The sequence below is a fragment of the Larus michahellis genome, chromosome 2 (assembly GCF_964199755.1).
Source record: "Larus michahellis chromosome 2, bLarMic1.1, whole genome shotgun sequence".
Lineage (NCBI taxonomy): Eukaryota > Metazoa > Chordata > Aves > Charadriiformes > Laridae > Larus > Larus michahellis.
Window position 1 is genome coordinate 123227360 of NC_133897.1, and position 14475 is coordinate 123241834.

General features: G+C 40.9%; 1 protein-coding gene across 39 annotated transcripts in view; it reads left to right on the forward strand.

Moving 5' to 3' along the window:
* Positions 1-14475, forward strand: part of DTNA (dystrobrevin alpha) — a 224159-nt gene that overhangs the window by 140346 nt on the left and 69338 nt on the right. The window lies entirely within an intron of this gene.

Consider the following 14475-nt stretch of genomic DNA (forward strand, 5'->3'; position numbering starts at 1 on the left):
ATCTGCTGCTGGTAACAGGCGTCAGTCACCTTTGCCTGGCAGGCTTTGGATTAGTGACACAAAACCAGAAAGTTTGTGCATCTTATTTCACATCAGTCCTCATAATGAACACTTCAAATAAAATAAAATAAATTATTACTAGCTTAGTTCTCTTCTAGGCAGTCTAAAAATTGCAAAATATATGCAGACATACAGTCTCATGCAAACAAACTGATACCTTGGTGATGACAGGATCAGCATGTCTTCTGAGGGACCCTTCTTTTCACGTGTGAGTTTTTTTCTTCTTTCACCCTCTTTTTTTTCCCCCTCAAACTGTAACTGTGTATTTAAGTCTCCTTCATCGTTCCCCTGTCCTTTCTTCAGCTTCCTGTCATTAGTTGTTGCATTTGCTTTTATCTCTGACTTCTCTGCAACCCTCATTCTCTTGGCTGCTCTCTCCTTTCCTGTTACCCTCTCGGCTTCAAGCACCTTTCTTCAGGCAAACCCTCTCTTACACTTGAGCCTTTGTTCCCCTCCCCTGGGCTTTTCTGGTCTGTCCGGTTTGGATATTTTGCTGAGCCTGTCGTGGTGTCTCACAAGCACCTCCATAGTGTGCCAGAATGCGTTAAGGAGTGTGACTTACATGTGGGTCATTCTCTTAGTTTTTTTGCCGTATGACAACATATTTATGTGAAAAATGGAGGAAAAAAGCAAGAATTTTTCCTTGGAGCAGGTATCAGTGAGTTTGGTGATCGTGGTCCTTTGTTCCTTCAGACCATCATCTTGAACCAGCCCTGCCTCCGTTCTGGACTCAAAGCAGTAAGTCTGGAGGAGTCATACATGAGCTCAGTCCATACGTGCTTTCTGTAGAGAGTAAAGGACTGTTGATGTCCTTGCAGAAAATTGTTTTCCTAAGAAGATAAGCTGCAGCATTTTGCCCTACTCATGTGCTGTAGCATTGCATTCAAAGTGTCCTTCTCCAACGCATCTGCTGAGTTGGGATTTTTGCTGAGGATCTTTTGCCTTTTCCTGGTTTCGATGCTGTCACTCAGCTCTGGAGAACGAGTAGGCACTGTGCAGCTTTCCTCCACCTAAACCGCACAGTCTGCACCATCTTCCTGCTGAAACAATGGTCTCTGCTGCAGCCTCCCATGGATGGTCCAAACTGTCCCCAGCCTTTCCTTGTTCCCTTTCAGTATCCATTTCCAGTAACTTTTACAAATAAAACTGCTGTGGAGCCAGCAAGGATGCTGGCTGTCCATGTTTTCAGCAATTACGGGCTTCTTCAGGTTGAAGACAGCAAATAGTCCACAGAAGGACACTGGAGTGTGGGGCCTGACGTAATTTTTAGTATAATTCTCTTCTTTTGTAATTCCCAAAGAGTGTTTTTTTCCATGTTCATTTGTTTGCAGAGTTACATGGTAAGTCAGTCTGTGTACCTCTAACAGTATGGATCAACTTCCTAACACCCAGAATATTCAAAGAGAAGCTTTAGCTTAACTGTTATCTCACATTTTTATCCCCCAGCTGCACCTAGGATTATTTTCTGTAAGTCTTGGTGGAAGATTTCGTACAGCATGTATCTGGTATGCTAGGACAAACTGTGAGAACAGAAGATGTTGGCCACAGAAAAAATTTCCTGCTTTTATAAGTGTGAAGAGACTTCACAATATAATGTCCTCAGCGTGTGTTGTTATTAATACAGTTCTGGGACTCTACACAGTGAATATTCAACTTCCTGGTGTTAATGTTTGTGATATACAATGGCTTTAGAGAGGCAGTTTTTCTTGTGCTGAATTAAGGCATTTCTACGCTGAATTCAGACTGAATTATGTCTGTGATATTGTTGTTGGCCGCAATGAATTTCTAGCAGGGTATTTGCGATCAGTTTTTGGCCCTTCACTGTGCAAAGTGTGGGCTAATTCCAGGAGAAGTTCTGTCTATGCTCAGCCTTTTCTTTGGTCCATGTGGATGGATAGATGGATGTCTCCTTCCCTGACAGAAAGTAAATTGGAAGTAACTCTGTTGAACTCACTGACATTACTATTGCACGAAGGAAGGAATGAATTTGTCTCTCGGTGTATATTGTTTGCAGAGGTTGAACTCAATTTCTGATAAATGAATCCGACACTGGTATCATACAGCATCTCTTGTAAAGGTGCTGATCTTCCCCAAGTTTAATTTTCCGCACTTCATTCATCTGTATTTTGCCTTGAAGCTCTTATTTTGTCTTGGATTTGCAGGATATCTGTAAGGATTGCTTGCGTAAAATAAAGGATGACAGATAAGTGGCCATGTACATTGAGACTCTTACTCCATCTAGGGGCCCTGACAACATCATTAAAGAGCTTCTGTCACAGAGAGGAGGGAGGATAGACGTGTGGGACTGCACCTAAATCCCATTTATCTGTCATTTCACATTCTGCAGTGTTGTTTCCTTTCTCATTGTTGCTGACTGTCGAGCTATGTTTGTGTCAACTGGAGCTTTTCCCCTTTCTTGGCCTATTCCTCCTACCTGTTTCCTTAAGAGATGTGAAGTTTTTGTGCCTGATACTGCAAATTGCTGCAACGGGAGCCGCTGCAGTTGCCTCCTGGTTACTGGTGTTCTGGTTACTGAACAGATCAGCCAGGGAACTGGAGCACGGTGCGGCTCTTGCAGGAGACATTGCTTTGAATATGAGTAATGGCAGAGGGCAAACGTGGAAAGACTGTGTGAACACAAAGCCAGAGTTTAGTCACATATTCTCTACAGTTTGTCTGAATGAGATATTGTCTACTCAAATTAATTGTTAAAAAAACCAAAACGGATCTTCCAGATACCAGGATCCATCTCTCCCTATCTCAAAGCTGATTATAGCTCAGATCCCAAAAGATTTTGGGGCAAATAAATCCTGTTGTTTTCAGTGTTGTAAGTCTTTAAATACCTATGAAAGCTTGAACCTGTGGCAGTAATTAGCACCTCCATTACCAATCTCAGCAAAAGGTTAAATAAGATTAGAGTCTGAACTGTCCTTATGACTTCAGGCATAAGTTGCTATTTCACCGAAGTCCTGCGTGTCACATGAATGTCCTGTTCCATTGCAATGCGCTCGCTCTTAACAGCTGAGTTTGATTATTGGGATTTTGTCCCAGAAATCCTCTGGATTAGAACTCTGGACCCAAACTCTTCAGAAGAGAGAAGCACATGCCATCACTCTTTAGTGTGTCTCTTCTCTTCTGGGGGTGAAAAATGCAATTCTGGTATCAGGCAGTTTACCCAAGCATTAAGTTCAGCTTTAGTATTTCTCTAATTATTTTTAATAATTGAAAACATTATGGGCCAAATTCAGTCCACATTACATAAGAAATTATTTAAATTAATATAGTAAGTGTCAGCTTAAGAATATGCATATATGTAAAATATTACAGGAAATACACAATTCATGTTTCATTAGTATTCTGTACCTCGTGTTGCTGCTTATGGTGTTGCCAACCCTAAATGATTAAAAAAAGAAAAATCACAGAAGACAAAATAGCCATGGGTCAAACTCTGAAAAACAGGTAGTAGGCCAAGAAGGGGTTTCGTCTTCAAGCAGTTCTAGATGTATAATATGGGCTCATTCTTTTTCATTGACCTACGTGATATGACTGAACCTTAAAGGTTGAGAATGTAATATCAACTTGTTTTCTATATCCATGAGGGAAGAAATTGTTAGAAGAACTGTTACATCACATATTTTCTTGTCATCGTGAGCTATCTTTTAAAGAAAACAGCAGTTAATATGAGATTGGGGATAATACCCTATATCCTTAGAGCTGGTAACACATACTGCTTCAAAATTAATGAAAAATACAAATAACCCAATTTGTTAATATTTGTATTCTTTACACTTGCTTTTTGCTGGTAACAGTGCCAAAACAAGCTGTCTTACTCTTGTGGTATGGGGAGGTTTTTAGGAGGGATAGAGGGAGCTGGCAGCAGTCGTATCAAAGGAAAAAAACTGAAGTATTTGAGAGAGAAAGATGTAAGATTAGCCAGACTTGGCATTTGAAGAAACGTCCTTCTGGAGGAGATTTTATCACTGTAATAAGGACATTCAACATAAAGACATTCTGCCCTATCACATGTGATTGCTTGTATAGGACGTCCACACCTCCAGATCTCCAAGCACATATAGTCTTTATTCAACCACATACGTAGACAAGGCCATTTGCTGGAGCCAGCCGTGGGGACGCACAGCCTTTGATTTGTGTTAGCTCACTTGACATTGTGGCAGTGGAGAGTTAAAATGTTATAGCAAATGTGTGCTGCGTTTACTAAAATATACCCAGTAGTGCCATCCTGTGGTCAGGACTGTGGCTACCAGAAGGCTTGTGCGCCGTGTCCCGCCTGGTTTCTAAAAGCTGGTTTGTCTTGGGTTGTTACACAAAATCTGAGTTGTGCCAGGCTCTAAAATTACAGGGGTTTTCTCGTATGTTCAGTCATTTCTGAACTTCTAGTGTAATCTCCTAAATAGGAGGGCTGGGACATGGCTTTTTCTTTTCTCTCCAAACGTTTTTTGGAAGTCTCCATAATTCAGCTTCTGTCACCAGATCTATAATGGAGAAAACTTTGAAAATCAACTCCAGATACAGAATCACCCAGCCTTGGAGATGTTTTTTGCCGCCTTTTGGGTGTGCAGAAGCATTTTCCTAATATATGTTTTGATGTAATATAGTACAAAAGAGTTATATTTCATTAAAAAACTTGAAATGCTGTAATTTTACTAATTGAAATATGAACTCGGATATAAGGCAAATTGACCTTATTTTAAGAGAAAGCTGTTGTGTGTCATGCGTATTTACTGACCAAGTTTTGTTACCCCATGCCTCCATGAATTCTTTGGCTAATTTAAAGCTGACACTTGCAAAACCCGTTTGAAGGAACTATTTACATTTAGTCAGATTGAGGCCTGATTGCACAATGCCTCAGATAAAGTCGTTCTCAGTAAAATAGTATTATGGTGGGATAGCAAGAATAACAGAGATGCATAATCTAGGAATACCGTTGTTGGGGGGGCATTTATAAAGTCGCTGGCTATGGAATACAGGTAGCAACAGGTCTGTTATTAAGACATTGGTCTTTAATTCATAAATATGCTTAAGTCTTAAAATGGGAAGATTATGTATAATCGATGGATTTAAGCTATGTGACTTATTAGCAACACTGCAGAGTTTTAATTGAGTGGTCTTCTGTGGTTGTCATCAAAACATTAAGCAGCTTAGAGTTAGATTTTTTTCATTATTTTATTTTATATATGTCATACTTCATTCAGCATTCCGAATAAATGATTTCAAAGTGTGTTTAAAAAAAGGAAATACTTTCCCAGCATCTGGGTGACAAGTAGATGACAACAGTTTCTCAGCCCAGCACTGCAGGGTACGTCGCCCACTGTTCCCTTTTGCAGAATCGACTGTCATTAGTGCTGCTCCTTGGGGAGACTGATGGCCTCTTCTGCCACCCACAGAGAGCCCCTCAGGCTCCACTTAAATATAGGTGAGGCAAAATACGCGGGAAATGACGGGGCGGGGGGGGGGGGGAAGGAACTTTTATTGTAAATTAAATTAATGTAAAAGAGAATAATTTTACTGGAGATCTTTACATACTCTTACAGCTTTGTGTATTTGTCAGGTGCCATATTAAAAGTAGAAAAAGAACATATTTCAGTGTATTGTTATCCTAATAGTTATTCCTCATTAATAGCACTTGGCCAAGTTGACAGACACTTCCAACAGGCCACGTTTGTTCAATGTGCTGTAGTGATCAGAATCTCAGAAGGCTTTAGAATAACTCATTTTCCCTCCAGGGCAGAACAGTAGGTGAGGACACAAGGATGCAAGCCCGGGTATGTGGACAGGAGAACCTTTAAAACTTTTCCCCAAAACTTTCAGTGCCTTGGTTGTACACATCACGCCCTGCAGATTTCCAGACCCCCAGCAGCCAGGTTTGGCAACCACTCGGAAATGTCTCCTGTGCCAGCAGCGTGCAGCGGCCCAGCACGTGCACAGAGAGCCCAGCTCCTGATGGGCAGGACATCGCTTGTGCAGACTGATTCCACGCAGCATTTTGCTCAAAGTCCAGCGTGTCCCCTGTGGTGTATCTGCCTGCATTCAGTGAGTCCAAACGCAGCTGACTTAGTCCACGTGCACAGTAGGTGGGAAGAGGGATGTTTCCGTTGGCTGATCTGAATGTTTCATTCCTTATCAAGGCACTCCTGCTCTCTCTGGGTGTCCATCATTGGGGTGGGCAGGTAGAAGTGGATGGCCTTATTCCAGCTTCTCGCTGGGCCAGTGCGTATCACACACCTGCACACTCTCACAGCACGGGCAAAGAGATAACGAGGAGGAGGAATGCATGCGTCTGACGGGACTAAATGATGAAACCATGACCTCACCCTGAGATCCCTCAGCATTCAAAGGAAAGCTTGAGGGAATGCTTGAGTAGGCAGAGCATCACGAAGGCCCTCTGTACACCTCACACAGAACCTCTTGAGGATATGGAGGACTCTTTCACAAGTGTTCAAGGGGCCACGGGGCAGGCTGTGTGGGTTTTTTTGTTTATTGTGTGAGTCAGAAAAGGGATGGCTTACTTGAGCAATGGCTTTGGAGAAAAATCAGGGGGGCATCACTGATTCCTCTCCAATCAGGGTTATTATGTTTTTGCAGTATAAGTCATGACTAGACAAGGACATTATGGAATCACTGAGGCTGGCAGGGACCTCTGGAGAGAGCAAGGTCAGGTAGAACAAGTTGCTCAGGTCTGTGTCTGGTTCAGGTTTGAATATCTTCAAGGGTGGAGACTCCTCAGCCTCTGTGGGCAACCTGTCACAACGTTTGACAACCCTCACAGGGAAAAATTTTTTCTTATGTTTAAATGCTTTCCTGTATTTTGATTTCTGTCTGTTTCCTTCTGTCCTTTCACTATCCTTTCCCTGAGAAGAGTCAGGATCAGCTGCCTAGCAGGTGCCAGCTATGCTAGAAATCACTGGCCTGTATGAACTGTGTCTGGCAGCAGAGGTTGGCAAGGGAGGTAGACGAGGAGCCTGAGACATGGAAGCAGGAATAGAAACATACAGGACATTTCCAGGTACAGTCTGAGTGGAGGTTCAGATATTTGGGCAATGAGTAGCCTATGTGTGACAGCTGTCACCAGATGTACCAAGCCAAAGAGCTGGGTACCTCATTCTAGCCCTGAGCAGAAGCAACACCCTGGTACATTTTCTTTTTCATGTGATTTGGCACCAGAGAGGGTAAAAGATTGCAAGCCGTCGTAGCTGGCACATCAGTCTGTGTAGTGGTGAGATGTGCAGATAGAGCTTTCGGTGATCATGCTACAGCTGACTGATTTAAGGGGCAGTTTGGCCCCAAACAGGTGTAGTTTAGAGGGAAAACACACCTCCACTACAAAAAAACAAAACACAGTCCTCCATTACCCTCCTGGCAGTGGGAGAGAGGGAGACAAACAGATTCACAGTGAAGAGTGAGTGACTTCCTCTGGCTTCACAGCAATGGCAATGACAAATGGCTCCAATACCCTGCTTTGTGACGGGTTCATAGATTCTATTAAAAAAAAAAAAAAAAGAAGAATCATCTAACATACTTCATAATACTTTTAGGATTGTTAGACAAGGAAGCATAAATCTGTCCATTTTAATGAAATGCACCTGAAATACCTGGCACACGTTCAAGTGCCATTGATTTCAAATGACAGTACTAGTATGTTTAAACTCCAGCATATCTGTAAGAGTTTTGCTGGAGTAAAATCTTAATGAAATGTATACTAGAATTTTGGAAATAATTTAAATTAATACTCCTTTCAAAGTTTTTCCTGTATTCACTAACAAAGGAAAATCTATCAAGGATGAATTCTGTCCTAACTATGAATTGGGCGTGTTTAATCTAGGTTTAGTCAGACCTACTGTGTATTAAGTAGATTTGGATTGATTATTAAAGCCCTAATTTCGTTGCTTCCCTTGTTTGATTACATGTGATCTCCTCTTCCATGTTCATTTAGTAATAAACGCAAAGATAACATTGTAGAGTTCATGGTTCAGGTGGAATACCAAAAATGCAGTAGAACAGATGAAGATTTTTGCATAAGTAGATCCATTTAATGGTAAGAAAGCTTAAGCACACAGACTGGGTTTAATAGGTTTTTTTGCTACTTAGAAGATAAACTTCCACTACAGTTTTCTTTTTTATGCTTGCTTAGGGCAACATCATGTCTTGATAACTGATGTTTGAAGTAATCTGCCTCCTTTGAGATTAGTGATATATCCAAGATTATCTATATCTTCCAGCCTTTCCATGATTCTAAACAAACTGCATGATAGGAAGAAGACTTCATTTTTCGCTGCATAAATAAATTTTAAAAGTTCTTTGCTTTGAGTTGAAAAAAAATGAGTGTAGTCCATCTCTTCTCTCACATTTTGGCTATTAAGAAACCTTTATCTATGAAACAGAAAATTACTATTTCCAAGTAAATTAAAGTTACTAGTTACAATAAATTAAAAATACATTGGTTTCCTGCTAATGAAGAGACTAAAAAACACTTGAAGAAGAAAAGAGGGAGGATGAAGATCAATAAAATTGACATATGCATTTACAGTAAGCAACATAGTTTTGTCCTAAGTTCTGCTTTCTCAAAACGTGTCCAGAGTACACCTCTTCCACAAATTGACCTGTTGACAGAGTTGTAAGTGATGCAATTCTGTACTCTAACACTAAATACTCTTTTTCATCATCAAAGTAGTAAAAGGCAATAGGAAAAGGTGTTCTGAACATAGGTAAAGGGAGAAGAGCAGGATGTAAAATTGCAAGGGTGTTTGAAAACTTTTTAGTTTGAGGAAAATATAAAACTTTCAAACTGAGCCAGCCGCCTTCATTCACCCTTACATCCTGCAGAGAGGGACTCGTCAATTCAGTTACAATGTGTTGGCAACAGGTACTCTCCAAATGTTGTTTTATCAGGTGGAGTAGTCCACTGAAGGAAATACCGTTTGTTAATTGGGGTATATTTTCATGCGTTAATCTTAACTCTCTGCAGTTCAGCCAGGCTCTCCTCAAAGTACGTGTGTGTTGGTAACGATCACTGTGGAGTGAATGGCAGCCATCTGTAATGTTGCTCATCTGCATCGTCCCACTTCTGTCCCAATGCTGAACTTTATTTACATTCACTGATCACTGCCTGTTATGAAACATGCTCAAATACGAAACCCTCTGTGACAGTGTTTAAATATTACTTAATCTCATAAAAGCTAAATTAGCAGACAGCGTTTGCCATAGAAGATCTAATAATGCAGCTGTTAGGCTTACCTCTGACTTCAGAAATCACTTAACAGAAAAACTAAGGGGAAATGTGTAGCTTAGCAATTGCTCGTGGAAATCATTACATCTTTTTCAGACATCAGGTAAGCGAGGCTGATCGTCTGGACCTGGATAGCTGTGCTGTTTACAGAGTGCGAGGCCTTCGAAGGGTCTGTGAAGATTGGCTGGGCTGCAGGATTTTGGATTGCCTTATACCACACAGGTGCTAGATACAAGCAGCTTTTACTCCCGCTGCCTAGCGATCATCTGCTGACGCTGAAGAAACAACTGGCAGATTTCTATAGCTTTACAGATCCATTTCAGAAAGGCCTTCTTTCTCATTTTGAGGGATAATTCCCTTTTCAGAGGGAAACGTGGCTAAGGCAACAAAAGCAGAAACAGCAACAAGAAGTTAAAAACAAACTTGTAGAGTTTGACTTTTTTGAAGGAATTTAAGGCAGATTTTAGGAGAGGGAAAGCTCTCCTGCATCTGTAAACTGTACGTTACATTGCAGACTCCTTTTGTTAGCATCATAGTAGTATACAGAAATCAGATTCGGGTTTTATTGCGCTGCACGTTGTGCAAACAAAGCAAGGAGACATGCCTTCTTCACTGAGATGAAAACAATCTCAGGGATGGATAAATAAACAAATGGGCATAGCAGATGTTATAGAAAAAGGGTAGCAGAGAGTATGAAAATTAAAAAGAGAGGAATGTAAGCTTATGCAAAGTTTGCAAGGTTGACATTCTATTATTATGTTGAAAATACCATAGGTATCATATTAGCTATAGGCATAAATTTCTAATAGTACAAATGAATAGAGTGGAGCTTGCAGAGGCCTGTGTTTTTCTCTGCTTTTTCCCAATGTTGATAGGTTGACTTGGCAGCATGATATAATATGTAAAAGTCTGCTTACTATGTGAATAAATGTAAAAAAAATAGGATTCAAAGTGATCAGTAGGGCACTAAACCCAAATGTAATCTGTGCAAGGTCAAGCAATGCAGTGTAAGAGACTGTGACAATGACAGGATCTGGTAGCTGTTCATACAGATTAAAGTATTTATTATTCATATTTTATATAAAATCTGAATTATTCTAGGCCACGTAGTAGTCAGAACAGAAAAGACATCCTTTCTTAATGTTTAAAGAGCAAGGTGTGGGATTCATCTCAGTTAACTTTACCAGCTCTGAGGTTACATGTCTCATGTAAACTTGAGGCTTTAGGCATTGTCTGTAGTCAATGAAGAAGTATGGGCACCTTCAAAGCGTGGTTCATCCCACCTATCTCCAGATGGCAGCTTTAAATGGCCTTCCAGTACCTGAAGGGGGCCTATAAGGAAACTTGGTAGGGGCTGTTTGCAAGGGCATGTAGCGACAGGATGGGGGACAATGGTTTTAAACTAGAGCAGGGTAGGTTTAGATTAGACATTAGGATGAAGTTCTTTACAATGAGGGTGGTGAGACACTGGAACAGGTGGCCCAGAGAGGTGGTGGAGGCCCCATCCCTGGAGACGTTCAAGGCCAGGCTTGATGAGGCTCTGAGCAACCTGATCTAGTCTAAGATGTCCCTGTTTAGTGCAGGGGGATTGGACTAGATGACCTTTAAAGGTCCCTTCCAACCCAACACATTCTGTAATTCTATGATTTTTCTTCCACTGATGTTAAAAAGAACCTTGATCACCAGCTGACAGCAGACACCTAATTTTTGACATTTAAATTTAGGTGGGTGAATTCTTGTCCATAACAACTGACTTAAGGCCAGAGACTTCAGTCCTTTGTACACCAGTCTAACAAACACTTCTTATGATTTTGAGCCAAACATTTGAACAGATATTTTAAAAATTAGCAGATCTTGTTAAAAAAGTCTGGCTCTTGTCCATCTTCCATTTCCTCCTCCAGGAAGTGTTACTTTCCAGCCTCTGTGTAGAGATTTGAAATTTGTGAATAAAATGCAAAATAAAATGGTGCAGTGGAACTGTTGTTTATTCAGCTTCAAGTGGAACCAAAGTGTTTCTGAAAAAAAAAGAAAAAAAAGCCCAAGTAAAATTATTTATAGTACAAATGCACAGCAGTTCCTCGAGACTAATATTTCATGGTGGGTGGGGGACTGTTACTGCTGTGTAATTTCCCATAAGTCATTTTCTTATTCTTGTGCCCTAGCTTTCTGGCATACCAATGAATGTCAGGATAGCTTATGAGGCTTTCCGGTTAGAGTTAACACTAAACCAAATATTTTTCTCTCAGATGTGTTAGTGTACTGATATTATTAGTCCCATGTCTGCTAGCCTCTGGATATTTCCCTTCCCAGGACCATCATCAAAACTAACTCTGGACATGACTATGTTATGAAAAATATTATATCAGTGGGAAAAGAAAAAAAAAAAAGTGAAAATCTGATGATCACATAGTATCAATACTGGATCATGTGAAGAATAAAGACACCAAGCCCCATTTCAGTTTCATTTCTTGTGCCAGCTGTTTTCCTCCATGCTCTCTTATCCAAGAGTTTTACACTAATAGGCTATAGCAATTAAAGTTAAATTGCTGCATGAAATTCTCACTGTCAGGAAGTCTGCCTGTCAGGTTCATCCTCCCTGGATGTCCTTCTTTCAGTGCTGGGGAAACCATCGCAGTTCCCCGTGACTGCAGAAGTAAACACATATGGTCAAAACAACGGGCTTAATGCTGTGTTCCTTCCTCCGCACTGATCAGGTGCAGGAATGCTTGAGAGGTACCCCAGGCAGCTCTGATGACATGATTTGTTACCCTTTAAATTCCCCTTTTCCACTCCCATGCTTTTTTTCCTCTGCCACACTCATGCGCCCCCAGATAAACAGCCTGTCCTTTCTTATTCTTTTCCCACTAGCTCTAATGTTGCTGATTTTACAACCTTATTCATTATTTATGATAGGGTTGCCTTAGAAATTTCTGCCCCGGTCAGCAGTGTATGACTAGTCATACTAGTGTGAGCTACTGGCTACTGCCCCTGTTTGTGCTGTTTCTCAGGTTGCTACCCTGTTAGTGTAATGTAGCCTCAAGTCAGGGTTAACCATCTGCATACGCCTTACTCTTTTTGCTATTTGTTATGCCTGGTAATTTCTCAAGTCGCTATCTTGTTCGTAGTGTAGCTACAGTTAAGGTTCGACAGTTTGCGCACATCCCCTGGAACCCAGAAGCCAGCCTGGTGAAACTGCTGGTGGAAGCACCTTCTCCTTCGTCTACTTGGTCTGAATTACCAGACCAGCAACAGCTAGACCTTGAGGGAAACATCACGCTTAACCTTCTGCTCTCTGCCTGCCCTTGCCTTCTTAACAAGGTCACAAAATACGTGGGCATGGTCCAGCCTGTTGCTGCATCTTCTGACATATGGCTCTGTATTTCTTCCTTGGCTGCCTTATGATGGTGACCCAGAGTGGGAAATGCTCATTAACCCTTCTGTCCTGGACCAGGCGGTAGCCTGCTTTCTGGTGACTTCTTCCTAGTCTAGTCTGACCTCTGAGCCGTGTGGCGAAGCTGCCCAGAAAGGATCAGGTTTTATGGGCAGGCTGTCTTCCTGGAGATTGTTCACCTCTCATTTACCCAGATTGTCGCAACTTGACAGTGAAAACCAGTTGACTGGGAATGGGAATGGCTGCATTAAAAGGATCTGAGACCTATGCCAGATTCTTTTATGGGGAAGATGCTCTTCCCCCAGCTAGGAGACAAAAAGGAGGAGTTCAGAGAGGGTGTGTGCTCCACCCACCCTGGCTTAATTCAGGATGACACTCTGAAGACAACCTGCCAGGGTACAAAGTTCCCTATAGATAGAACTTTCCTTTTAATACAAAGGCCAAATAAATATTTAGGTGTCACAATGGAACCGCATCTTTCAGGTTTTCCCAATTATTTGCTAGGGAACAGCAAGAAGAAGTAGAAAAGTGCCTTGTCTAGTGCCTGAAGTAGTTGCTGCTGCTGTTGCTGCTCGCCTGTATGGTGTATCTTCCTCTTTGGGCTTACACATGCGGTAGCAGGGTATTAGAGATTATTTTTTTCCTGCGGTAGAAGAGAAGAAACCCAATCACAGGGAAAAATTCTAGACTAAGTAATGCAACTATATCTGGTTTCATTATCTATCTAATATCAGCTTACATTTCCCTGCCATCAGACCATCATGTCACAGTGCAGTCCGAGACAGCACCTGCAAACCAAGCAAGTAGAAGTGAAATGATGAGGATTAGAATTAAATTTCTCTATCCACAAAAAAATGCATCTCCTTCCACATACAGATGGCTCTTGATATGTCATAAGACATATCAAAATGCTAAGTAATAAGAACTATACAGTAGTTTCTCTGGTAAAAAAAAAAAAGAGAATTTGCACCCTGAACCTCGTGATTTGTTTCTGATTGACAGTTTCATAAGACAATAGGTAATACTTAAGATTAAAAAGGGGGATGATTCTTTGAGTTCAGGTTTGAACTAAATCCAAATTTTGAATGAGTGTATGGGTTTTTTTATTTTTGGCATGGTGCAGCACTTCTGGACATGCCAATCTGTGGCAAGCCGATCATATTGACACAAGAACAGTGCTATGCACACAAGGTTTCTGTTTGGGTACAATATGAAGGGTGAGCAGAGATTGTCCTTTAAGCCATTCATTGTAGGTAAAAAAAGCCCCCATGAAATTCAGCTTAGACTGGGACTTTTATCAGAGAGATTTAACAAACAGTTTGGCAAATGTATTTAGAAGACACGAAATATGACTTTGGGATCACTTCATTACATGTTGTTTGCTTAATGTAGCTTGTCTACCCTGACTCAATTACAATTCTGTTTCTGTAAAATATTTTGCTTTCCATACAAATTGCTGAAAAGAATTTTCAAAATGTCAGTATGTGTTAAGCACTTAGTATTCGTAGGATCTACTGAAAAGCCCATCTGCTATGCAAATTAATATCTAAGAGTAATTTCTGAATGGGAGTTCATAGAGGCATGGTTCAGAAAAACAATTAGGATATGTTTACCTTCCAGTGATTTCCATGAAATATAGACTTTGACTTGAATGCTTTATACAATGAGGAATGATTTCCCGAGCTGAAGTTGTACTTATTACAACTAATAATATCAATATATTGTTTGCTTATTAACAGATTTGAATTTTATTTGCTCTTTCCTTTACCGAGCTCACTTC